Source organism: Hemiscyllium ocellatum, chromosome 31, assembly GCF_020745735.1.
Source record: "Hemiscyllium ocellatum isolate sHemOce1 chromosome 31, sHemOce1.pat.X.cur, whole genome shotgun sequence".
Classification (NCBI taxonomy): domain Eukaryota; kingdom Metazoa; phylum Chordata; class Chondrichthyes; order Orectolobiformes; family Hemiscylliidae; genus Hemiscyllium; species Hemiscyllium ocellatum.
The window spans coordinates 20,332,135-20,356,225 of record NC_083431.1 but is presented as its reverse complement, the minus strand read 5'-3'; the positions used below and the strand labels follow the sequence as shown (position 1 = coordinate 20,356,225).

At 45.0% G+C, this 24,091-nt stretch overlaps 1 protein-coding gene across 2 annotated transcripts in view; it reads left to right on the top strand.

Moving 5' to 3' along the window:
- The first annotated feature begins 538 nt into the window (after positions 1-538).
- LOC132830295 (coronin-6-like) overlaps positions 539-24,091 on the top strand; it is a 241,913-nt gene continuing 218,360 nt past the window's right edge. The window contains exon 1 of one of the 2 annotated variants that reach the window (XM_060847872.1): positions 539-685. The gene's annotated coding sequence lies outside the window, so the exon portion shown is untranslated. The remainder of the gene's footprint in view (positions 686-24,091) is intronic. The other variant, XM_060847871.1, reaches the window with a different exon arrangement.

Below are 24,091 nucleotides of genomic sequence, written 5' to 3'. Positions count from 1 at the left end.
GAAATCCTACTTTCTCCTTATCGCTCCCTAAACAGAGACAGCTGCAAACTCACCCCTTTATCAGTGTTTCAGACCCAGCCACTGAGATCCCTTCTCGCACGCCCCTCTATACAATGACTTTGCACTTTCAAACGTCCTGCCTTTAATTTGGTTGTTTCTTTTTTTTTAAAAAAGCAAACATTGCCGCTCTGAGTGACTGCCGCCTGAGTGAGAATACTGAAGGCACCTGACTTCCTAAATTTGAATTAAATTGAAAGGCAAGTGTCAGCCTTTCGTCCGAGAATCTGCGCAGTATTACTGCAGTTTTGGTGGAAATATTCAGCTTCGCCTACTTTCCTGTTCCCCTCCCCGATTATGTCAAACCCATGTTGGGGAGGGGGGAGTTTCTGGTTTGTTTTGGGACAGAAGTCCCTTTGTTTAATTATGGGCATGTTTAACCTGGTGCGATAGGATTTGAATCAGTTGTTCTGCCTCCTTCTAGCTCGGTTAGCTCTCTCTGTCTGTCTGTCTCACTCACACACCACTTGGCTCCCTCACGCCCTCTGCATATTTTACTCTCCGGCTCCTGTCAGCCGAGACCCTTCGTCACTTTCCGCCCGCTGTCTCCACTCTGCGGCTGGGTACAGTTCCTGGACCAAACCCTTTCTTACATTTCTACGGACCGCTACTTCTCCCTCTCACTTTGGTAAGTGCAATCTCTATTTTACACCCCATCCGTTGTAATATCTCTTCCCCCCCCCCCACCACCATCCCTTGGTACTCAATCCTCCTGCAGTGACCTCGTAGCACACGTCCATATCTCACCCTATTCAATTCTCTTCAGGCAAAGATCGAACTAAACCTGCCAATTTAAGGATGGTTTTAAAATCTCAGACACCAAATGCCGTGTGCTTTCCCTCTTGTAACGTGAACCGTTGTTCCGGATCTCTGCGATTACAGGAGTGTGTGTTTTTTTCTCTATATTTGGAAACTGACTTCTCCTGAGCCTGACTGAGGGGAAGCGGCGCTTTCACCCGGAGTGATATGGGCGAGTCGTTCCAAATGATTTTTTTGTTGTTGCTGCTGTATGGAGTTAATTGGCTCCCACCACCAGGAACCCGAACCCTGAGCCCTCCTGTTTCGGGGGGGCTTTTCCCATTTGTCACCCCTGTACTGGTTTGATAGTGTGTGTCGCTGTTTTGTTCATTTTTTTTCAGCGACAGACCCAGACAACGCGTCAGTCAGCAGCCAGCTGTTAGTCTCTGTGAACAGCGACTGTGTCAACTCTGGGGTAAACGGGACAGCGCTCCCTCCTTCCCTCCCCCCACCCACCTTTCTCTGTCTGTCTCTCTCTCAGAATGGATTAAAATACTTACCTCACCCTACCTTAGGAATAAATACAGGTGGCTGCTTCTATTCCCAAACTCCACGCACGCTTCATTAAAAGGAAAACAAAAAAAATCTCAACTAGCCTGAAGTGACAGCAGAATGTCTACTGACGCGAAATTTGTCACAAGAACCATTCTCTACTGTACAGTCATCTTCGAGTTTTTTATGTGGAATTCACTCAATATTTTGTTCAGGATTTCGTTTTTTTTTTAAAAAGGAGAATACAACTGATTCCCAATTAAATTGCTTGAAGTGAATTTAACTAGAAAGTGATGATAAACTGTATTCACCATCCCCACTGTGTAACGCTGTGAACCAGCCCAGTGGTGAATGATGTTTGAGCCTAACTTCATTGTGATCTGTGAAGTTGTTTTTCAACCCGTCCCGTCAAGGTCAAGGGTCCAAACCTGACCTTTTGACGGTGAAATGAGGCGACCCTTCTGGAAGAAGTGACTGGTTGAACAGAGATTTGTAAGATCAACGTCTCCGGAATGTATTCCATGTACCATTGTCTAAAGTTGTGTTGCTCAAAGCTGCTTGAGCTGGCGGGGAAAGAGTCAGCCTCAAAACCTCTCGTACTCACACACAGAGATCCACGCTTTGTGCATGTGGTTTTGACGATGGGATGTAGTTGTTGTAATGGCACAGTCACAGCAGCCATTTTGCACACTGTAACTTGTCACCAACAGCAATGAGACGAATTACCAGTTGTTATTTTTGGAAAGCAAACAAGTGGTGTGGAAACAGAAAATGAAGAAAATACTCACGGGGAGGCAATGGCCTAGTGCTATTATCCAGAGACCCAGGCCAAAGCCCACCTTGGCAGATGTTGGAATGTGTAATCAATAATCTGGTAATGATGACTGTGAAGCCATTGCTGATTGTCAGGAAAAACTCATCCTCTGGTTGACTAATGTGTTTTAGGGAGGCAATCCAATATTCTTAACCTGGCTTTGTTTACATATGACTCCAGACTGACAGCAATGTGGTTGACTCTTAACTGTCCTCTGGGCAATTAGGGACGGGCAATAAATGCTGGTCTGGCAAGGCCCACATCCTGTTACTGAATTTTTAAAGAAGTTCAGTCAGTATCTGTGGACTGTGGCAAAGTTAACAATTGCTTCAACTCCGTGATCTTTCGGTGTTATTTTGGAAGTTGATTCAGAGGTTCTTTTGAATAAAGTGTAGATTTTTAATATTTAAATCACTGGAATAGACAAAGGTTCAAAGTCTGGGAGAACACTGAACGGAGAATTCACCACAAAGGTATACAGGAAAGCCCCACACACAGACCAAGTCCTGAACTACGAAAGCAACCACCCCAACACACACAAAAGAAGTTGCATCAAGACAATATTCAAAAGGGCCACAACACACTGCAGTACACCAGAACTGCAAAAAGAGGGAGAAGAACACCTATACAATGTATTTGCCAAAAATGGATACCCACGCAATTTCATCAACAGATGCCTAAGGGAAAGACAACGGAACGAGGACATGCCGCAACCCAAAGGACTAGCCACACTACCATACATCAAGAGCATTTCCGAACTGACAGCCAGACTACTGCGACCACGAGGACTCATAACAGCACACAAACCAACAGCCACTCTCAGACAACAACTCACTAGGACAAAGGACCCGATACCCAGCATGAGCAAAACCAATGTAGTGTACAAAATCCCATGCAAGGACTGTACAAAACACTACATAGGACAAACAGGAAGACAGCTAACAACCCGCATCCATGAACACCAACTAGCCATGAAACGACATGACCAGCTATCCTTAGTAGCCACACACACAGATGACAAGCAACATGAGTTCAACTGAAACAACACTACTATTATAGGACAAGCGAAACAGAGAACAGCCAGGGAATTCCTAGAGGCATGACATTCATCCACGGATTCTACCAATAAGCACATCAACCTGGACCCAATATACTGACCACTGCAGCGGACAGCTGGAACTGACAACCGGAAGCGGCAGGGACAAGCCACTATAAATGCCGGAGGAAACATCACAGAAGCACTTCACAGGAGGCTCCCAAACACTGAGGATGTCACCTAGACAGGGGATGAAACATCTACAACACAAATTCCTAGCTCGGCGAACAGAACCGCAACACAGACAAAGGTCTAGGTGTCAATGTCTCATCCATAGGAGTAGGATTGTCAAAATTATTCCCACCATTCAAAATCATGCTGATTTGCCCGAACCTGTTTGCCACCTCCCCACACTCCCCTTGATTCCCTGAGGTAGAGAATTCCAAAGACTCCAGATCCCAAAGTGAACACATTTGTCATCTGAGACCTAAATCCAAAGATGTGCGGGTTAGGTGAATTGGCCATGCTAAATTGCCCATAGTGTTAGGTAAGGGGTAAATGTATGGGTGGGTTGTGCTTCGGCAGGTCAGTGTGGACTTGTTGGGCCAAAGGGCCTGTTTCCACACTGTAAGTAATCTAAATGATTGGCCCCTTATCGTGAGACACTGTCCTGTGATTTCAACCAGCAGAGAGAACGTTTGTGTGTGTCTGTGTCCACCCTGTCAAGCCCCTCAGAATCTTGGATGTATCTGTGAGATCACTTCTTTCTTCGGAAGTCAATAAACTATGGGGCACAATTTAGAAATTTAGAAAATAAGAAGTAGGCCATTCGGCCTATCAGGCCCATTCTGTTATCCACTGATTATAGCTGATCCTTTGGCTCAACAATATTCTCTCTCTCTCTCTCTCTCTCTCTCCTCCTTGAAACCTTTTGAGTCCAGAAATCCAACTATTCCTTTCTTAAATGTGTTTCGTGACTTGGGCTCCCCATCTTTCTGTAGTTGAGAAATCTACAGGTTCTCGCCCTCTGAATGAAGACATTTCTTCTCAACCCAATCTGAAATGGCTGACTACATGTTCCTGAGACCATGGCCCTCTTGTTCTGGACTCTTTGGCTGAGATAATCTTGGTGCTGTATCCTGTTTGTCCAGCCCTGTTAAAACTTTATTTGCATCAATGACATCCCGTCTCTAAAATCTTCTAAAATTCAGTCTTCTAAAATCCAGTAAAGACCAGCCCGGTTAATACAATCTCTCCTTGTACGACAAACCTGCCATTTCAGGAATTGGTCTAGTAACCCTTGCTACCCTCCTATTGCACATATAACATTCCAATGGTCAGGAGACAAAAACTGTCAACATCCTCTCATCTCAGGTCAGCCCCCTCAGTCAAAGGACTAGTCTACTGAACCTTACTGTACGGTCTCCAAGGTGTGTATATTCTTCCATGATTATGGAGACCAGAACTGCGTTGAGTATTTCAGATAGAGTCATAGAGATGTACAGTATGGAAACAAACCCTTCAGTCCAACTCGTCCATGCCGACCAGATATCCCAACCTAATCTTGTCCCACTTGCCTGCATCCAGCCCATAAAACCCTTCCTATTCATATACCCATCCAGATGCCTTTTAAATGTTGGAATTATACCAGCCTCCAGCACTTCCTCTGGCAGCCCACTGCATGCATGCACCACCCTCTGTGTGAAAAAGTTGTCCCTTAGGTCTCTTTTATATCTTTTCCCTCTCACCCTAAACCTATGCCCTCTAGTTCTGAACTCCCTCACCTCAGGGAAAAGACTTTGCCTATTTACCCTATCCATGCCCCTCATGATTTTATAAACCTCTATAAGGTCACCCCTCAGCCTCCGATGTTCCAGGGAAAACAGCCCCAGCCTATTCAACCCCTCGACAGCTTAAATCCTCCAACCCTGGCAACATCCTTGTAAGTCTTTTCTGAACCTTTTCAAGTTTCACAACATCCTTCAGATAGAAAGGAGACCAGAATTTCACATAATATTCCAAAAGTAGCCTAACCAATGTCCCTTACAGCTGGAACATGACCTCCCAACTCCTGTACTCAATACTCTGACTAATAAAGGAAAGCATACCAAACACCGATTTCACTAACCTATCTACCTGCGACTCCACTTTCAAGGAGCTATGAACCTGCATTCCAAGGTCTCTTTGTTCAGCAACACTCCCTAGGACCTTACCATTAAGGGTATAAGTCCTGTTAAGATTTGCTTTCCCAAAATGCAGTACCTCACAGTTATCTAAATTTAAACTCCATCTGCCACGTCTCAGCCCATTGGCCCATCTGACCATGATCCTGTTGTAATCTGAGGTACCCTTCTTCGCTGTCCACTACACCTCCAATTTTGGTGTCATCTGCAAACTGACTGACTATACCTCTTATGCTCACATCCAAATCATTTATGTAAATGACTGAAAGTAGTGGACCCAGCACCGATCCTTGTGGCACTCCACTGGTTACAGGCCTCCAATCTGAAAAACAACCCTCCACCACCTCCCTCTGTCTTTTACCTTTAAGCCAGTTCTGTATCCAATTGGCTAGTTCTCCCTGTATTCCATGAGATCTAACTTTGCTAACCAGTCTCCCTGTGATGTCAACAAACCCCATATAATTGTAAGATTTCCTTGTTCTTGTACTCCAGTCTTTTATTCCATTTCTAATAGTGCAGATAAGGCCTGGGGCACCTGGGGTAGGGCATAAACTAACAGTCTGAGACTTACGGTTGCTATTAACTAACCTCAGCTGAAGCTTTGGGACAAATCTCTGAGTCTCTGCTGTTAGATTGTCCTAATAGTTCATATTAAGTAGAGTTCCCTTTAATCATCTCAACAATTCAAAAACAAAGGGTCATGTGGGCCTGAGTATCTGACCACTCAAATCCATGTCATGGCTAAAATTGTATATTTTCACCTTTTGTAACATCACCTGATTTGGCCCCAGCTTGTCTCTCATCCATATCTGTTACCAACTTTAGATTTGTCTATTTACAGCACTATATCGATGATCTTTTGTTCTACTCTCCGCAAACTTACAGTCATCCAAACCTCTGCCTAGGTCTTTGAAGGCCCATTCACACATCAGCCATATTATTGCTGATGTAAAGTAATACATGACTAAGCATTAACTCAACTTGGTTCACTTTTCTCTATCTCTGCTGTTTTCTGGTGTCTCACAAACCTCCAACATGTTTACACGCCTCCAATTCTGGCCTCCTGAATATCCCTGATTTAAATTGCTCTACCATTGTTGACTGTGTGTTCAGCTGTCTCAACCCAATGTTGTGTAATTCTATTCATAAATCTCTCCAACTCCCCACTTTAATTCCTACCTCCTTTAAGTTGCTACTTAAAACCTCGCTTTAACCAAGCTTTTGGTCATTAGCCCTAATATCTCCTTAAGTGACACAGTGTCATATTTTCTAATGGATATGTTCTGTAATGTTTTACTACATTAAGTGCTGTATATAAATGCAAGTTCTTATTGAATACTATTATGAACAATGTGAGGACATGAAAAAAATGATTGTAAATATTGACAAGAATATAAATGACATTACATCTGCGCTAACACAGCATCAATCTGCTAAATTGAGTAAAGAAGTACCATAATGGGAAGAGGGAGGGTAAGATATAATCTGGAATTTTTTTGCAGGTTCTTCCTGTTTGGATGCTGTAACATTAGGCAAAGAATGGTGGAAACCCAGATTCCCGGTTGATCCAGGACCTCTGCCAATTGCAATGGTCAGTTGGGAATAATCCTGAGGAAATTCACACTGTACATACTAAATGAAAGAACTTGTATTACAAAACACTTTCTAACTCACAATGCCCTAAGTGGCTTCACAGCCAAAGTTACTTTTTAAAAATAGTGATACAGAGCAAAATGTGACAACCACACTGTCTGCTAAATATTTTGCAAACAACTGAGTGATCACTGATCAACTAATATGTGCCGAGTGGCCTGAATGCAAGGCAAACCTGTCCACTCTTACAGACAGTGTCAAGACATCTTTCACGTCCACGTGAGGGTAGGTAGGTATTGATTCAATATTTGAAAAGTGGCATCTCTGACCGTGCAGCACTCCCTGACTATTGCACTAAAATGTCAATCCTTGATGAGATTAAATCACTTTATCCTAATCCCCACATACGTGAGAGGTATCATTGGTCTATTACAGAAAGGCTTAGGATAGTACGGGTACAGGGATAAAGGGCAGGAGATATTTCATTACACATAAAACTTCTCCATTGTGCCTGTAGCATAAAATTTGAAAGCCACAGTGACTTTCATTGCCACCAGTTGTAGGTGAACCATCTTTCTCAGGTTTAATATTTTATAAATGCTGCATGTCTATTTTCTGCATCTGAGCTTCCTTTTACATGACTTTTTTGTCAAGCCTGTGTAACTCAGTCGATTGAAGTACTTGATTTTGGGAATTGTCAAGTTCCCGTTTTATCCCAGACTGTCTCCTCCTCAGCAACAGCCCCTCAAGTGGCACTGTACTGTGTCAGCTATGCCTCAGTTAGTAACACTCCTGTTGCTGAGTCAGAGGTTGTCAAATCCCAGCTGCAAAGACCCAAAAACAAAGTGCAGTGCTGAGGGAGTGCTGCATTGCCAAAGGTGCTGTCCTTTGGGTGAGAAATGTTGATGTAAAAGTTCCAGTTGCACTGTTTTGCAGAAGAGAGGGCTTTTGGTCAATATTCATCTCTCAACTGAAATCACTAAAATGAATCATCTGGTCTTTATCACATCGCTGTTTGGGGGAACTTGGTGTGCGCAAATTGGCTGTAGCAGGTCTGAGATTTACACCAGGCATTAATTCATTGGCTGTAAAGCAATTTGGGATGCTTTGCAGTGTTGAATGATGCTAAATAAATATTTTTAAGCTCACCCTAATGGGCTGAAGACTCCTTTGCACAATTGCTTTCTTTCATGAACTCCAGATCTTTTCTGTTAACATTGTGTTGCAAGGTTGGCCTTGGGCAAAGCATTCGGTTTTTAGCGAGACAGTTCAGTTGGTTCCAGCATTAATAAACCAAACAGTGAAATTTGTTTCTTTCTCACGTGTGCTGATATTGATCATTTCCTTTTTCGGAGTATCAGAATCCTCAGGGTAGTCTGTCAACATTGTCTACTTACAGGTGTCCCCTGCTATCTGAAAGTAGAGCATTCCTGTGAAACTGTTCATCAGCCAAAATGGCGTAAAGCAAAGAGGCAATTACCATTAAATTATATTGAAAAAGATTTTGTGTTCCCAGACCCAAAAAGAACCAAATAACACAAAACCTAAACTAAAATTAACATATAGTAAATGCCTTCAGAGGTTGGGTTGGTGGGGTTTGGGAGAGAGAGGAAGAGGGTCATTTATTAACATTCCATCGTTGTCTGAATCCATCAGGACAGGCGGGCCACTAATTTCTACACTTTCTTCAATGTCTGCCTGCCTCGATGTCGAAGATCGAAGTTCATCACCTGCTGTAGCTGATGTGGAAAACTTGAAATACAACAGTATGCTTGACTGCTTAGCCTCATGCATTTTTCTATCATCCAATTCTCTGATGGCACTCAAAACATCCTGCGAACCTGCTGTAAACCGACATGCCCTTTCAACATTAAAGTCATACTTTTCCGCAGTCATTGCAGCACTGTCGATTGTAGTGAAAATCTCAACACAAGTGCTTCACGTTCAGTTCCACTTTTGCTATTGCATTTGGTTTTGATTCATATTCTTTTGTTTTGCAATTGCATCAGTTCTTCATCTGTCAATTCTTGGTCATGGGATGCCAAAACCTCTTCAACATCATCTTCGTCAAATTCCACAAACTCGGCCTCCTTAGCCAAAATCACCATTGCTGTATTTATTGTTGTTGGTTTGAAGCTTTTAAAATCATTCACTGTTTCGAGCCACAGTTTTCTCCAAAAGCCATTTCTCATTGAGACTTAGCCTGTCGAAAGCACTTTCCAGATCTCTTGCAAAGATGCTTTAGAGTTGCCATCTGTTATAGGCAATTACAATAAAATGCATCACATTTTGCGTATAGTAAGTCTTAATTGTAGCTATCAGGCCTTGGTCACACAGTTACAGCAATGACACTGTATTCAGCCGTAATAATACAACACTAATGTTGCCGCCATACTCAGCACAACACACCTATTATTGAGGTTATTTTCACTACAGTATTTTTCAACAAAAGGACTAATGTATCCACTCATGTACTCAGAAAAAATCACTTGGGTATTCCAATCACTTTGATGTGAACAAAACACAACAGGAAGTGTATTCTTATCAACATCTTTAAGTGCCCTCAGATTTTCTGAATGGTACACTAATAGAGGCCTAAGAATAGCATCACCAATGGCATTAATAATAGGCATAAGGGTAAACCTGTCCTTTGATGCCTTGTGACTCTTAGCCTGCTTTTCTTCTATCAAAATAAATGTCTTGCTCAGCAATTTTTTGCAATAAATTCCAGCTTTGTCACACTTAAACACTTGCTTATGCGAATAACCACCTTCTGTAATTATTTTCTCCAGTTCTTCTGGGAACTTTCCGGCAGCTTCAGTATCAGTCGAAGGACTCTCTCCAGTAACCTTTAAACTGTAAATTTGCCTTCATCTCAAGTACCAATCGAACTACCCATGACTACCTTTAAATTCCACTTTCGCAACACTTTCATCACCATCGTCCAGTGCTATCTGTTGCTGTTTATCAAAAAGACTGACAGATTTCTCCTTAAATATAAGACAGGGCGGTACGGTGGCTCAGTGGTTAGCACTGCTGCCTCACAGCACCAGGGACCCAGGTTTGTCTCCAGCCTCAGGTGACTATCTGTGTAGAGATTGCACCTTCTCCCCATGTCAGCGTGGGTTTCCTCCGGGTGCTCCTGTTTCCTCCCACAGTCCAAAGATGTGCAGGTCAGGTGAATTGGCCATGCTAAATTGTCCATAGTGCTAGATGCATTAGTCAGAGGGAAATGGGTCTGGGTGGGTTATTCTTCGGAGGGTTGGTGTGGACTTGTTGTGCCGAAGGGCCTGTTTCCACACTGTAGGGAATCTAATCTAATCAGATAACTTAATGGAACACCATGCTTTGTACACCCATCAATCCAGTCAAGCAAGAGACTTTCCATTATATCCATTGTTGGATGCTGACTAAAAGAGATCACTCTGTTACCACCAGAACCAATAGTAAGCTCAGCAGCTTTCAAGATTCTTTCTGTCTGTGTGTAAATGGTACGAATGTTGGACGCAGACACGTTCAACGCATGCACAATGTCTTTATTTTGTTGACCGTGATTTAAACGCTTAATTACATCCAGTTTTATGCTCAGCATAACAGCTGTATGAGCTCTCTTCAGCTTTTATGATACCTAGGGACACATCCTGCTAACGGATGCACAAAATAAATCGAGATAAAGCGCAGATGCTCTCAGAACAGTTCAAAGCTATGGTGGCTTGATGCTGAGTGTAGTTCCCCAAGAAAGGCATTCTCACTGTACGCGCTTTTTCGTAAAAGTAAAAATCCTCTTTTAGTTAACAAAAGACAGGTACTAAAGTGGGTCTTTCGAAAAAGCAAATGAGAATCAAGCAAATGTTCGAAATGCAGGAGATATCTGTATATCTCTGTTACCAAAACGGAAAACAAGACATTGTTTTTGCAAGTAAAGCACTGAAGTTCAGTCCAAGATGAATAGACTCAGGTGCTGAGGTAAAAACAATGACTGCAGATGCTGGAAACCAGATTCTGGATTAGTGGTGCTGGAAGAGCACAGCAGTTCAGGCAGCATCCAAGGAGCAGCAAAAGCCCTTCATCAGGAATAAAGGCAGAGAGCCTGAAGCGTGGCGAGATAAGCTAGAGGAGGGTGGGGGTGGGGAGAAAGTAGCATAGAGTACAATAGGTGAGTAGGGGAGGGAATGAAGGTGATAGGTCAGGGAGGAGAGAGTGGAATGGATAGGTGGAAAAGGAGATAGGCAGGTAGGACAAGTCCGGACAAGTCATGGGGACAGTGCTGAGCTGGAAGTTTGGAACTAGGGTGAGGTTGGGGAAGGGGAAATGAGGAAACTGTTAAAGTCCACATTGATGCCCTGGGGTTGAAGTGTTCCGAGGCGGAAGATGAGGCGTTCTTCCTCCAGGTGTCTGGTGGTGAGGGAGCAGCGTCTGGTGGTGAAGGAGGCCCAGGACCTCCATGTCCTCGGCAGAGTGGGAGAGGGAATTGAAATGTTGGGCCACGGGGCAGTGTGGTTGATTGGTGCAGGTGTCCCGGAAATGTTCCCTAAAGCGCTCTGCTAGGAGGCACTCAGTCTCCCCAATGTAGAGGAGAACACATCGGGAGCAATGGATACAATGAATGATATTAGTGGAAGTGCAGGCACAATTTTGATGGATGTGGAAGGCTCCTTTAGGGTCTTGAATAGAGGTGAGGGAGGAGTTGTGGGCGCAGGTTTTACAGTCCCTGCAGTGGCAGGGGAAGGTGCCAGGATGGGAGGGTGGGATGTAGGGGGGCGTGAACCTGACCAAGTAGTCATGGAAGGAACGGTCTTTGCAGAAGGCGGAAAGGGGTGGGGAGAGAAGTATATCCCTGGTAGTGGGGTCTGTTTGGAGATGTTGGAAATGTCGGCAGATGATTTGGTTTATGCGAAGGTTTGTAAGGTGGAAGGTGAGCACCGGGGGCGTTCCGTCTTTGTTAAGGTTGGAGGGGTGTGGTCTGAGGGCGGAGGTGCGGGATGTGGATGAAATGCGTTGGAGGGCATCTTTAACCACGTGGGAAGGGAAATTGGGGTCTCTAAAGAAGGAGGCCATCTGGTGTGTTCTGTGGTGGAACTGGTCCTTCTGGGAGCAGATATGGCAGAGGCGGAGGAATTGGGAATACGGGATGGCAGAGATGGGTGGGATGAGGTGTAATCCAGGTAGCTGTGGGAGTTGGTGGGTTTGTAAAAAATGTCAGTGTCAAGTCGATCGTCATTAATGGAGATGGAGAGGTCCAGGAAGGGGAGGGAGGTGTCATAGATGGTCCAGGTAAATTTAAGGTCAGGGTGGAATGTGTTGGTGAAGTTGATGAATTGCTCAACCTCCTTGCGGGAGCATGAGGTGGCGCCAATGCAGTCATCAATGTAGCGGAGGAAGAGGTGGGGAGTGGTGCCGGTGTAATTACGGAAGATCAACTGTTCTACGTAGCCAATGCAGAGTGGTTATGTTACACTTGTATATCACATTGTTAAGGCTACACATGGACTGCAGTGGACAGTTGAGATCTCCATGTTCTAGAAAAGCTATGGAGTCATGGAAAAGATCCAAAAACGATATTGTAGAAGAATACCTGAATGCAGAGGTTGTACTGATCAAGAAAGATAGACCAGTTCTTACCTCTTGAAGAAATATTTGGAGGTGAACTGATGGAGCTCCTCAAATTTACAGAAGGATTTGACAAAAGGTGTCAAGGAGAAGATGTTGCTAATGTGGGAATGTGTATAAAATGGGCACCCATAAGTTCGATAGGGAATTCAGGGGAAGCCTCTTCACTCTGAATGTTGGCTTTGTGACCACTTGAAGTATTTCAGGTGAATAACATCCATGCACTTCAGGAAAATGTAGATAAACACATGGGAGAGAAAGGAACAAATTACTGCAGATGCTGTAATCTGTACTGAAAACAGCAAATGCTGGAGATCACAGCGGGTCAGGCAACATCTATGGAGAGAGAGCAAACTAACCTTTCAAGTCTAGATGATTCTTCATCAGAGAGTAATTTAGATTTGAAATGTTAGCTTGCTGTCTCTCCACAGACGCTGCCTGAACTTTTTCTTCAGAGAGTCATCTACAGAAGTCATGTTGCAGGTGTACAAGACTGCAAATGTGTTGCTGGTCAAAGCACAGCAGGTTAGGCAGCATCTCAGGAATAGAGAATTCGACGTTTCGAGCATAAGCCCTTCATCAGGAATAAGAGAGAGAGCCAAGCAGGCTGAGTTAAAAGGTAGGGAGGAGGGACTAGGGGGAGGGGCGATGGAGGTGGGATAGGTGGAAGGAGGTCAAGGTGAGGGTGATAGGCCGGAGTGGGGTGGGGGCGGAGAGGTCAGGAAGAGGATTGCAGGTTAGGAGGGCGGTGCTGAGTTGAGGGAACCGACTGAGACAAGGTGGGGGGAGGGGAAATGAGGAAGCTGGAGAAATCTGAGTTCATACCTTGTGGTTGGAGGGTTCCCAGGCGGAAGATGAGGCGCTCCTCCCCCAGCCGTCGTGTTGTTATGTTCTGCCGGTGGAGGAGTCCAAGGACCTGCATGTCCTCGGTGGAGTGGGAGGGGGAGTTAAAGTGTTGAGCCACGGGGTGATTGGGTTGGTTGGTTCGGGCGGCCCAGAGGTGTTCTCTGAAGCGTTCCGCAAGTAAGCGGCCTGTCTCACCAATATAGAGGAGGCCACATCGGGTGCAGCGGATGCAATAGATGATGTGTGTGGAGGTACAGGTGAATTTGTGGCGGATATGGAAGGATCCCTTGGGGCCTTGGAGGGAAGTGAGTGTGGAGGTGTGGGCGCAAGTTTTACATTTCCTGCGGTTGCAGGGGAAGGTGCCGGGGGTGGAGGTTGGGTTGGTGGGGGGTGTGGATCTGACGAGGGAGTCACGAAGGGAGTGGTCCTTGCGGAACGCTGATAGGGGAGGGGAGGGAAATATATCCTTGGTGGTGGGGTCTGTTTGGAGGTGGCGGAAATGGCGGCGGATGATACGCTGTATATGGAGGTTGGTGGGGTGGTAGGTGAGAACCAGTGGGGTTCTGTCTTCACTCCACTCTTATCTCCTCCACTTCCCGCTCCTCCGCCCTTGAGATCTCCTCCACTTCCCGCTCCTCCGCCCTTGAGATCTCCTCCACTTCCCGCTCCTCCGCCCTTGAGATCTCCTCCACTTCCCGCTCCTCCGCCCTTGAGATACCCTCCACTTCCCGCTCCTCCGCCCTTGAGATCTCCTCCACTTCCCGCTCCTCCGCCCTTGAGCCCCGCTCCTCCAACCGCCACCAAGACAGAACCCCACTGGTTCTCACCTACCACCCCACCAACCTCCGCATACAACGTATTATCCGCCGCCATTTCCGCCACCTCCAAACGGACCCCATCACCAAGGATATATTTCCCTCCCCTCCCCTATCAGCGTTCCGCAAGGACCACTCCCTTCGTGACTCCCTTGTCAGATCCACACCCCCCACCAACCCAACCTCCACCCCCGGCACCTTCCCCTGCAACCGCAGGAAATGTAAAACTTGCGCCCACACCTCCACACTCACTTCCCTCCAAGGCCCCAAGGGATCCTTCCATATCCGCCACAAGTTCACCTGTACCTCCACACACATCATCTATTGCATCCGCTGCACCCGATGTGGCCTCCTCTATATTGGTGAGACAGGCCGCTTACTTGCGGAACGCTTCAGAGAACACCTCTGGGCCGCCCGAACCAACCAACCCAATCACCCCGTGGCTCAACACTTTAACTCCCCCTCCCACTCCACCGAGGACATGCAGGTCCTTGGACTCCTCCACCGGCAGAACACAACTACACGACGGCTGGAGGAGGAGCGCCTCATCTTCCGCCTGGGAACCCTCCAACCACAAGGGATGAATTCAGATTTCTCCAGCTTCCTCATTTCCCCTCCCCCCACCTTGTCTCAGTCGGTTCCCTCAACTCAGCACCGCCCTCCTAACCTGCAATCCTCTTCCTGACCTCTCCGCCCCCACCCCACTCCGGCCTATCACCCTCACCTTGACCTCCTTCCACCTATCCCACCTCCATCGCCCCTCCCCCTAGTCCCTCCTCCCTACCTTTTATCTCAGCCTGCTTGGCTCTCTCTCTTATTCCTGATGAAGGGCTTATGCTCGAAACGTCGAATTCTCTATTCCTGAGATGCTGCCTAACCTGCTGTGCTTTGACCAGCAACACATTTGCAGCTGTGATCTCCAGCATCTGCAGACTTCATTTTTTACTCGCAGGTGTACAAGACATTGGTTAGGCCACTTTTGGAATATTGTGTGCAATTCTCGTCTCCCTGCTATAGGAAGGATGTTGTAAAAAAGGGTTCAGAAAAGATTTTCATGGACATTGCCAAGGTTGGAGGGTTTGAGCTATAGGGAGAGGCTGAATAGGCGGGGGGCTGTTTTCCCTGGAGCGTCAGAGGCTGAAGGGTGACCATATGGATGTTTATAAAATCATGAGGACCATGGACAGAAAAAATAGACAACGTCTTTTCCCTGGGTTGGGGAGTCCAGAACTAGACGACATGGGCTTAGGTTGAGAGGGGAAAAATTTGAAAGGGACCTAAGGGGCAATCTTTTCACGCAGGGGATGGTGCATGTATGGAAAGAGTTGCCAGAGGAAGTGGTCAAGGATGGTACAATTATAACATTTCAAAGGCATCTGGATGGTTACATGATTAGGAAGAGCTTAGGGGGAAATGGGGCTAGCTTAATTTAGGATATCTGGTCGGCACGGATGAGTTGGACCAAACTGCCTGTTACCATGCTATACACCTCTGACTCTGTGACTGTAGACTCAAAACAATAGCTTGCGGTCTATCCATCGATGCTGCCTGACCTGCTGTGATCTCCAGCATTTGTTGTTTTCAGAGCGAAAGGAGTACTGGTGGATAGATATGGTGATGGGGTTAGGTGAGGAAGAGTGGGTGGAGGCGTGTGTGGAACATGGGCCATATGACCTGCTTCTGTGCTATAAATACTTTGTACTACTTTGCCTGCTTGTGAATTTTATCCATGCAGTTATTTTCTCAACCATTAAATGGATTCTTACAGATAGGTCATTGAACAACTCCACTGTTTTGTGTGGAGCTTGCAACCTTTACATGTGTGTTTCTGTTAAACAGTCAGGACTCATGGCTAACATAATTCAAACGTACAGTTTAATTTGATGATATATACAAATTGTCTGCCCCTTAGCTGATGGTCACTGTGTCTATCTCTGAACAGTTTCTGAGGAGTATCTCTCAAATCATAGTCTTTTTCTGCAATTACAGGGATTCAAAAGCAGCTTTCATCAATGAGCAGATGATTACAATAAATCTCATCACAAAAGAGATTTTTTTCATAAAAGGGCTTCATGAGACCAAAGATTTCTATTGTAACAACAGAAAAAAGCTGTGATTTCAGCACAGGTGCACAAACTGTGATAATATCCATATTTGGAACAAATGTGTTAGACGTACGATTGGTGATCTTGACAGTTCGATGCAATCAAACCCATGTTACACTTAATACTGGTGTTAATTTGTGCAAGATTACTGTTATTTCTAAGTGAGTTACTGCCTTTGTTAAAAGAGCACAGCAGGATTTGGTGCAGACATGCTCAGTTTTCACATGAGAACTGCAGTCAGAATTCTTACCCAATTGGCATGCCCTTTTTTTGGATAGCAGCAATTCACTGGCTTTGGGATGACGTTGTGCCTGACATGGTGCTGCTGTCACACACTCGTTCAGCTTTGATCAATAATGATATTTTGAGCTCAGCTCAAAGTGTGTCACAATGATAGGTCTTTGGGTTTGTGTGAGGATCTTCAGCTGTGGCCTTTCACAAGGCTCTGATAATTAGGAATTATTCTGCAGTATTTAATTTGCTCGTTGTAGTAGAGAGAAGGTTGAGTGATCGATTAGACAAAAGCTTTCAGCAATTGGAGAAAAGAGGACATAGGTTACAATGTTCTTATTTTCAATTAGTGGTTTTTTTTCTAGTGAGATTCATGTCGGCCATACCTTGCAGCAACCTTTCTCTTGCAGTACTCTGCTTTTCACTGAATTAGTTATAACTCTGGGCTCTTCGCCGCACTTCTTGTAGAATTGCATGGCAGGAGAAGAAAAAGTGTTCTTGGGACTTTGCAATGCTGACACTTGTGGTGCTGTGTTTAGAGCCCAAGCAAACCCCTTTGGGAGCCAGGATCATTAAGTTCTTGTATGGGACCGCTATGGCACAGATAGAGAAGCTGGCATTCTGTTTTGTGGACAGGGACCTGGAGGTGCTGGTAAAGAGAGAGGCTTGTCCTTTCTCCTACTGACTGTGTGGGAGGCCACCCACTGGACACAGCCATCCTCACCCAGCTAATGGCCAGGATCAGTGCTGTGCCCCGAGTTAGAAGGAATGGCCAGCAGTGCAGAAAGGAGGCCAGTGATCTGCTATGTTCCTTGAGGGTAAATGCTACCCATTCTCTCTGCTATTTCACACTGTCAGTGCCACCTACCATCCAGTCTAACACTGGCACTGCACACATGTCTCAATAAAGGTCATGGATTAAAACTCTCAGGATTGAGGGTATCACATCCACTCAACAGCTCTCATTCCCCACCCTCCACGCACAACCTATAAACCAGTTTCACTTCTGCCCTCTGTGCTTCCTGCTCACTCACTGGGGCCACCTCGCATCTTTCCTGCTCCTGCATCACCGCTAACTGCTCTTCGTTCCACTTCCATCATACCCAATCCCTCTCTGTCTGTCATTGCATGACAAACTGGCCCATCAAGCCTGATCTTTGCGTGGAACCCTCTGTGGAGTTAGCTGTAGTCCCCAGATCACTTGTCCAGCGATTCCCTGAACTGGAACTGGATGTGACCCTTGACTGACTATAGCATTGTGCTTGATTGCAGTGTCCCTTTGATCTGACTAAGGACTGCACCCCTTTGAAATTTAGATCTGACCATCTGGTTGAAGCACATGCAGTGTTTTTAGTAGGCAGCCTGTTTGTATGTGCTGCAGGTTTAATGTTGATGTGACACCGTCCTTTACAGAAACATGTCCACCCCTTGACTGTTCAGTTCTCCCCACCATGTCAAACTGCTTGCCTCTCCCCCTGCACTAAGAAAGCGCAATGAAGTATAGCAAGGCTGGCAGTCTCCATGGAGGTAAATGTGCAATCTGAAAGCAAGCTAAGAGCCATAGGATGAGGGTGGTGTAGACGAATGAGATGTATGCATATGTCCTTGTGTGCAAAACAACGTGGCAAATGTAGGTAAGACATCGTGTCCCTGAGTCCCAAAATAAAGTGTTGAAGATCTGAATTAGTGTGTGAGTTGATCTGAGAGGAGGTGCAATGATGTAGTGAGACTGGGATAGTTTTCTGATGCTGGCTTCTGTGGGTAAATGGTGGAGGATGGTGGGCATTGATCACACAGGGACGTTGTTGTGGCAACACAATTGGATGATATATAGGACAGGCTGTCAGTAATGACACAGCCCTCAGGTACTTGCTGTGAGTTGCATCTTGTGGAACTTGTGTTATCTGGAATCTTTGAAGAAGAGAAGAATTGGAAGTGGTGCATAAATAATGTCATTATACTATTATTGGAATGTGAGTGCATTGTGGTAAATGCTTAGTGGCGGCAATCTGAAGTCACCATTTCAAACTGAAGGAGAAAATATGAAAAAGGATTCTCAATGTTTAGGTTATGTTTTTAATTCTCACCATATTTTCCCAACTTTCTCAACTTGCCCAAGGGAGGGGAATTCTGCACATAAACTCAAAGTTGGAGAAAATACCTTTTTCATGGATTGCTCATTATAGATCTTTAACATTTTGGAAAACATGTGCTGACACTCAAGTATTTTGAAGACTTCACACAACCATTGGGCTGAGGAATGGAATTAATTTTGTGTCAACGGTTAAGATTGCGATAGCAGTTTTTCACTCTTACACCTGAAGGTCCTTACTGCTGACTGTGTTTTAACAGCACAAGAGTTGCAGAATTCCGTTGTTGCCTTGGAGCTTAAAGTTGTTTCTGTGCAATTAGCAGGTTTTATGAGAGATAAACTAAAGAGAACTGTGGATGCTTGGAATCAAAAACAGAAATTGCTAAAGAAACTCAGCAGGTCTGGCAGAATATGTAGAGAGAAAGCAGAGTAATTATTTTGCGTCCAGTGACCCTTCTTGTGAATGTTCACTCTACTTTTTCTCTCCACAGATGCTGCCAGAGCTGCTGAGTTTCTCCAGTAATTGTGGTTTTATGAGAGAGATGACGTTAATACAGGAGGTGAATGGCACTACTGATAGCCATGAGAATGTGTGTATTGTGACTGAATGTTACACATAGGCTGATTCTGGTGGAAAAGAATATCAAATGATGACCTTGTAATTTAGGATGATGTGTAATGCTGGAAAGATGCTGGTTGGATTAAATGAGTCAAATTCTGCTGTGAAAATGGTGAGGGAATCAAAATTAGTGTTGATTTTTCTGCAAAAGTGAAGATGAAATTGAAAGCTTGCTCTTTTCATCTTTATCTGCTAACATCTGTTTGAATGTGTTGTGACCAGGTACACAGTGGATGAATCAGCTGCTCTCTTTACAACCTCCCTGTTGGCAAAAATAAAAATTTAGGTTCGTTTTAGCATGAGGCTATCTCACTGTCCAATGAAAATGTAGATAACTAATTACTGTAGCAGTAAGGAGCTCATTTCAAGGTTTTCTTGAGTGAAAGAACAATTTTGGTATCTGCTAAACCTGCAACAATAATAAAGACATAACATCAAGCCGATGGCCTCTGTCATTTGGGCTCTCTCTCTCTCTCTCTCTCTCTCTCTCTATGTCTCTATCTTGCTCTCTATGTCTCTATCTCGCTCGCATTCTATCTCTATCTCGCTCTCTCTCTATCTCTCTCTATCTATCTCTCTATCACTCTCTCTCTCTCACACACAGACATGCTCATAAATAGACACTTACAAAGCTAAAAAGGTGCTAATGTCCAATTCAAAAGGAAAATAAAAGAATATTTAGGTAGTTTTAACCTGAGACTATGATTGCTTAGATGGTGCCTTGGACTATAAATTGAAGGAAATGTTGTAGTTATGCTATGAGTTCTCAATCCTTTAATGGTTCTTTTTAATCTGTTGGCTGCTTTTTCTTCAGAGACAGAGAGAAAGTTAATCAAGTTTTCAGCTCTGCGCCTCTTCCCTCTTGCTCTGCCAAAAGAAACACCTTCAATTATATGATTGTTGATGCATTTTCATATGTGAGTTTATTGTTTCCAAGCAGCGGCACGGTGGCACAGTGGTTAGCACTGCTGCCTCACAGCGCCTGAGACCTGGGTTCAATTCCCGACTCAGGCGACTGACTGTGTGGAGTTTGCACGTTCTCCCTGTGTCTGCGTGGGTTTCCTCCGGGTGCTCCGGTTTCCTCCCACAGTCCAAAGGGGTAAATGTAAGGGTACGGGTGGGTTGCGCTTCGGCGGGTCTGTGTGGACTTGTTGGGCTGAAGGGCCTGTTTCCATACTGTAAGTAATCTAATCTAAGTAATCTAATCTAAAAAAAAGCTTGGCAATTGCAGGTAATGTTCCATCACCAATATGCGACCATTCTCATCCAAGTCTAGAACCAAAATAGGAAAAACAACAAATGGACTATCGATGTAGGAACTCAGAAACAAAAACAGAAATTGCTGGAAAAACCTAACAGGTCTGGCAGCATAATAGAAATCAGAGTTAACCTTTCAGACCTAGTGACCCTTTTTCAGAACTGATGGTTTTAGATTAGATTCCCTACAGTGTGGATACAGGCCCTTTGGCCCAACAAGACCACACCGACCGTCCGAAGAGTAACGCACCTCAACCCATTACCTTCTGACTAATGCACCTAACACTGTGGACAATTTAGAATGGCCAAATCACCTGACCTGCACATTTTTAGACTGTGGGAGGAAACCGGAGCACTCGAAGGAAATCCACACAGACGTGGGAGAATGTGCAAACTCCACACAGACAGTCGCCCAAGGCTGGAATCGAACTTGGGACTCTGGCGTTGTGAGACAGTAGTGCTAACCACTGACCACCATGATGGTGACCAGGAAGAACTTGGCTTGTCTGCAGAAGATTGGGGTGTGCATCAGAAGTAAACAGCAAGTGAAGGTTGAGCTGAATGGGAGAGAAAAACAATTGGACGGATAGAGGAGTGGATAATGATCAGCTTAGGAGGGTAAATAGTTGCTAATGGGGACTTTTACTGGCTAACGATGGGTTGTGTGTAACAGCATACCATGTAATACCAAGGCCAGGTGTGTGCAACTGGGGGAAAGTGTGGGAAAGGGTGTTCAAGTCCTAAAATTGTTGAACTTGATATTGAGTCCAGAAGGTTGTAGGGTTTCCAAGCAGAAAATGAGGTGCTGTTCTTCCAGCTTGCACTGTCTAGCTGGAGCACTGCAGCAAACCTGAGACAGATGTTGGCCAGGAAACACAGAGGGTTGTGTGTTAAAGTGGCAGGCAACTGGAAGGTCAGGGTCTTTTTTGTGGGCAGAATGTTGGTATTCTGCAACGCGGTCACCCAGTCTATGCTTCATTTCCTCGATGCACAGGAGACCACATTGTGGATGAGTGAAATGCAGGAAAAGTGCCCTTGGATACTGAGGTGGTAAACGGGCAGGTGTAAAACCTTCTGCGGTTGCAGGGGAAAGTGCCGTGGGGCTGTGGGCGGGGGTGGGGGGGAGTTGGGACCAGGGTGCCCTGAAGGGACTGGTCCTTGTGGGATGCTGACAAGGGAGTGGTGGGGAGGGGAATGTGTGTCTGGTGCTGGCATCCTGCTGGAGGTGACAGAGGTGGCAGCGATTGATCCTCTGGAAGTGGATACTGGTGGGATAGTAGGTGAGGACAAGGGAGACCCTATTGCCGTTGTGGGAAGGAAGAGTGGGGGTGAGTACTGAAGTGCGGGAGATGGGTTGCATCCATTGAAGGCCCTGTCAAATACAGTGCTGGGGAATCCTCGGTTGAGGAAGAAGGTGGGCATTTGGGATGTCCCTTGTTGATTGCCACTGGAGTTCCATTTTTCAGAAAAGATTGAATAGACTGCGGCGATTAATGGTCTGAATTTTTTAAAAGCTTCTCCAATTTGGGAAATGTGACCTTAGATTGTATAATCTATTAGTTAAGAGGATTTGTCAGCTTAGCATCAGTTACAGGAAGTTGCTGAAATCTGGTATCAGGGACAAACCTGAGTTGATTGAAGAGTTGTGTATTTGTGTGAGGTAAATCTTGTTTGACTAACCTAATTAAATTTTTTTTGACGTGGTCAGAAACATCATGGATAAGGAATGTTGTCTATGGGCCATTAGAAGGTGTTTGAAAAAAGTTTGCACAAGGGATGCTCAACAAAATTATAAGTGTGGAATTGGAGGAAGTATTGGAGAAGAAGTTTGGAGATTGATTGGGAAGAGCCAGGATAGGGATGGCAGGGAACGTTTTGTAATTGGCATCATGTGCTGCTTTGGGATTGTATTTGTACGTTGGCTTTTCAACATATTATTACAACCGGAAGAGAAGTGGGTGATTGCCTCCATTTTTTGTTTAACCCCCTCTATGGTCATCCAAAAAGGTGAGCCAATTCAAACGAGCCTCCCTCCTCTGCTGAGGGTGCGAACTAATGTTGTGAATGATTTCATGGACATTGTGTACCTCTTGTATTATTAACAATTTTTCACTTGTAAGGTTTACTTGAGTGAAAAAGGGTGCAATTTTACTCCATATTGAACGCAAGAAAATAAGGAAACACACAATGTTTCGATTCTCCCAGATGAAGTAGTCTGTGACTAAATGCAAAAAGACCTGGACAGTGTCCAGGTTTGGCCTGACAAGTGGCACACCTGTGCCAGGCAGTGACCATCTCCCACAAGGAGAATTCCAGCATTGACATCCAATGGCATTACCATCACTGAATCCCCAAAGCCTGTCCACTATGTCAAGGCACAAGCCAGAAATGTGTTGGAATACTTCCCACTTGCCTAGAACAGTGCAGCTACAACAACACTCAAGAAACATGACACCAACTAGGTCAAAACAGCCCACTTGATTGGTGCTGTGTCCATAACCATTTACTTCCTCCACTGCCGATGCTCCATAGCTGCAGTACGTGCACATACAATACATGTTCAAAAATTCCTTAAGGCTCGATAGCACCTTCCAAACCCGCGGCCACTACCATCTAGGTGAAACCACCACCACCTGCAAGTTCCTCTCTGATTCACTCACCCATCCTGACTTAGAAATATATTGCTGGGTAAATATCCTGGAATTCTCTCCCTAATAGCATTGTGGGACTACCTACAGCTCGTTGATTGTAGCAGTTCAAGAAGACAACTCACTATCAGTCTCTCAAGGGCAACTCAGTGCCAGGGACCTGGATTTGATTCTAACCTTGGGTAACTGTGTGGGGTTGGCAAGTCCTCCCAGGACCTGCGTGGGTTTCTGCTGGGTGCTCTTGTTTTCTCCTGCAGTCCAAGGATTCAACATATCTAAATAGGACAGCAAAATCAGGTAGATTTAGCTGATCATTATAGTAGTTTTTAGAGTGCTTCATTGAGAGTGGGTGGGATAGGCCAGGATAATTGCCCATAGAGTGTAGGGACATAGAGGTTAGGAAAGCTAGCCATGGCAAAGACCTGATGTGCGGTCATGGGTGTTGGATTCTGTTCAGTGGGTCAACGCAGACTTGATGGGCCGAATGGCATCTTTCTGCACTGTAGGGATGCATTGAACTCGAGATGGGCAATAAAATGTTGGCCCAGCCAATTCTGCCACTGTCCCATCAATGAATTAAAAAACACACAGAAGGTTGAGGATTTTGAAACGGAAGTTTGTTTCATAAAATAATGATAAAATAAGCCAAGCTGTCCAAATATAGAACACAGTTTGAACGTTTGGAAAACTCTCAATGACACATTCTAAAAACTCCTCTTAGTTCAGCTAAATTTCTCTGATTTTGCTGTCCTATTTAGATATATTTTCACAAATAATTTTGTAAAAATACCAAAATTCAAAATGTAATTAGTCATAGAGACGTACAGCATGGAAACAGACCCTTGGGTCCAACCCGTCCACGCTGACCAGATATCCCAACCCAATCTAGTCCCAC